Below are 2540 nucleotides of genomic sequence, written 5' to 3'. Positions count from 1 at the left end.
CCGTTCCTCTGTCCTGGACGCCCTTCTCTTTTTATGGGAGACTTGACAGACTTCCACAGCCATTCTATATTCTGGGTGTGGACACTGTGGAGTTTGTCTCTTTGGAAGACGCTAGAGTGGTTCACAAATTCGTGGTAGAACCCTTCAGCCTTCAGAGTCTGGTACGACTGAAATCTTGTGTGATTACTTTTGTTCGAGGCAGTATGAAGTGTTTTATGAGACCGATTAAACTCAACTTGTCTCGGGACAATACCCTCACAACACTTGCGGTACTCTCTTTGCCCGCATCTCGTGGTCGTGCGGTAGCGTTCTCGCTTTCCACGCCCGGGTTCCCGGGTTCGATTCCCGGCGGGGTCAGGGATTTTCTCTGCCTCGTGATGGCTGGGTGTTGTGTGATGTCCTTAGGTTAGTTAGGTTTAAGTAGTTCTAAGTTCTAGGGGACTGATGACCATAGATGTTAAGTCCCATAGCGCTCAGAGCCATTTTATTTGGACACCCTTTCTGTTCCACCGATAACCCAAATATGATCTACTTCACTTTTAGAAGGCCGTCCTCTCTGGTTCTTTCGTCTAATATATATAAGATTCGTCTACTTCTACTATTTTATTCGGTCCTCCAATTTAGTTTGAGTGTGGCTGATTAACGTCTCTGCAAGTTAGTTTTACACTTTACACATCACAGAAACTAAAAAGTGTTGTTACATTGGAGACGTACACGAATTCCGTTAAAAATATCTATTACATGCATAATTGTAACATGACAGTTTTGTTATCCGCATTAAATATTAGTTCACGTGTATATGTACTGCTTCAAAAATTGCCAGAAAAATGGTACCGTGGGAATGAATGTTGAGAAAAGGATTAACTTTGTGGTGTGTTTGGTGCGTTATGTGAGTGCAGTTCATATTCAGCCTTTGATGCCGGCGCCGTGCGCTGTGGCCGAGCACCAGTGCCCGCTGCACGCCGCATTTTTTGCGCGCCCTGCAGCTCTGCTCTGTCCTGCTTTCACACTCGTAGTGCTGTCGCCATTATTGGACTTTGTACTATATATTTATTAGGCAAGATTTATACAAATCACTCATAAGTGTTCCATATTAATCGTCAGATTCGGACGATGATTCCCTTTCATCTTCAGAGTCACTATCCAGTATGTGAGAAAGAGTTTCATCCACAGTATATCGCTTACCTGCCATATCACTTCTAGTAGAAACAGAAGTTAACAACACGTCACTTCAGATCAGAATCAAGGCGGGAAATGAGCGAAACAAACACTTTGAAAGTGATTGCAACTGCATCTAGCGACTGTTGTTAACTACAGACGTTGAACAAAGCCGCTAGATGGTGCATAGGTCAAGCTTCCACACAAGTCGAGCGTAGTGAAGCGGAGAAGTATGACGCGAAGCGGAACTGCTGCACCAGTCCACCGGTTGAGCGCCACATTCGCTCCCGACTTCTACAGAAGTTCATCGTAGCGAAAGGGTTACTCGCGGGGATTGGATCCGGTTTATAAGAATCAGTTTGGCACCTAATTGCAGCACTCTCTCATACCCTAGCCAATAGACACAGCCAGAGTTCGAGCTCTGCGACAGTTCCCAACTCAGGTCATGGGCGGCACTGTCAAGTTTGATTTCTGATATCCATCAAACTCACTCTGAGTTTCGATTTGTGTCATGTTAGCTTTATTGCCGACAGCATTGCAGTTACTAATCTGTTTCGTGCTGTCATTATTAATATTACTCCAAAATTGTTTCAACTGCGAGTAGACGACCTAACGTATTTAATTCACCGTGACAATGTAAACTTTAATCCGACTATGTCAGTGTTCGCCCGCCCGGTTGGCCGTGCGGTCTAACGCACGTCTTCGGGCGGGAAGGAGCGCCTGGTCCCCGGCACGAATCCGCCAGGCGGACTTGTGTCGAGGTCCGGTGAGCCGGCCAGTCTGTGGATGGTTTTCAGGCGGCTTTCCGTCTGCCTCGGCGAATGCGGGCTGGTTCCTCTTATTCCGCCTCAGCTACACTATGTCGGCGATTACTGCGCAAAACAGTTCTCAACGTACGCGTACATCACCATTACTCTACCACGCAAACATAGGGGCTACACTCGTCTGGTGCGAGACGTTCCCTGGGAGGTCCACCAGGGGCCGAACCGCACAATAACCCTGGGTTCGGTGTGGGGCGGCGGAGCGGTGAAGTGGACTGCGGTAGTCGTCGTGGGGTTGTGAACCACTGCGGCTGCGGCCGGGACGGAGCCTCTCCGTCGTTTCTAGGTCCCCGGTTAACATACAATACAATGCAATGCAATGTCACTGTTCTCCTGCGGTCGGTCAGAATCCACTCCACATGTTATTTTCAACTAGTATCCGCACTGCGCGACAATCTCGCTCCCCACTGTCTACTACCGATAGTTTATTCTCGAGTCTTGTACAAGCTTCCGTAAGGATCACATACTCACACAATGAAAATCTGGAACCTAGCAGTTACAATTGGAAACTGATTGATAAGGGTTATCAAATGTCTATTTCGTAAAAGTACCTGCAGATAT

The sequence above is a fragment of the Schistocerca gregaria genome, unplaced genomic scaffold, assembly GCF_023897955.1.
Source record: "Schistocerca gregaria isolate iqSchGreg1 unplaced genomic scaffold, iqSchGreg1.2 ptg000454l, whole genome shotgun sequence".
NCBI lineage: Eukaryota > Metazoa > Arthropoda > Insecta > Orthoptera > Acrididae > Schistocerca > Schistocerca gregaria.
The sequence above is the reverse complement of the archived record's forward strand: the minus strand, read 5'-3'. Positions refer to the sequence as shown.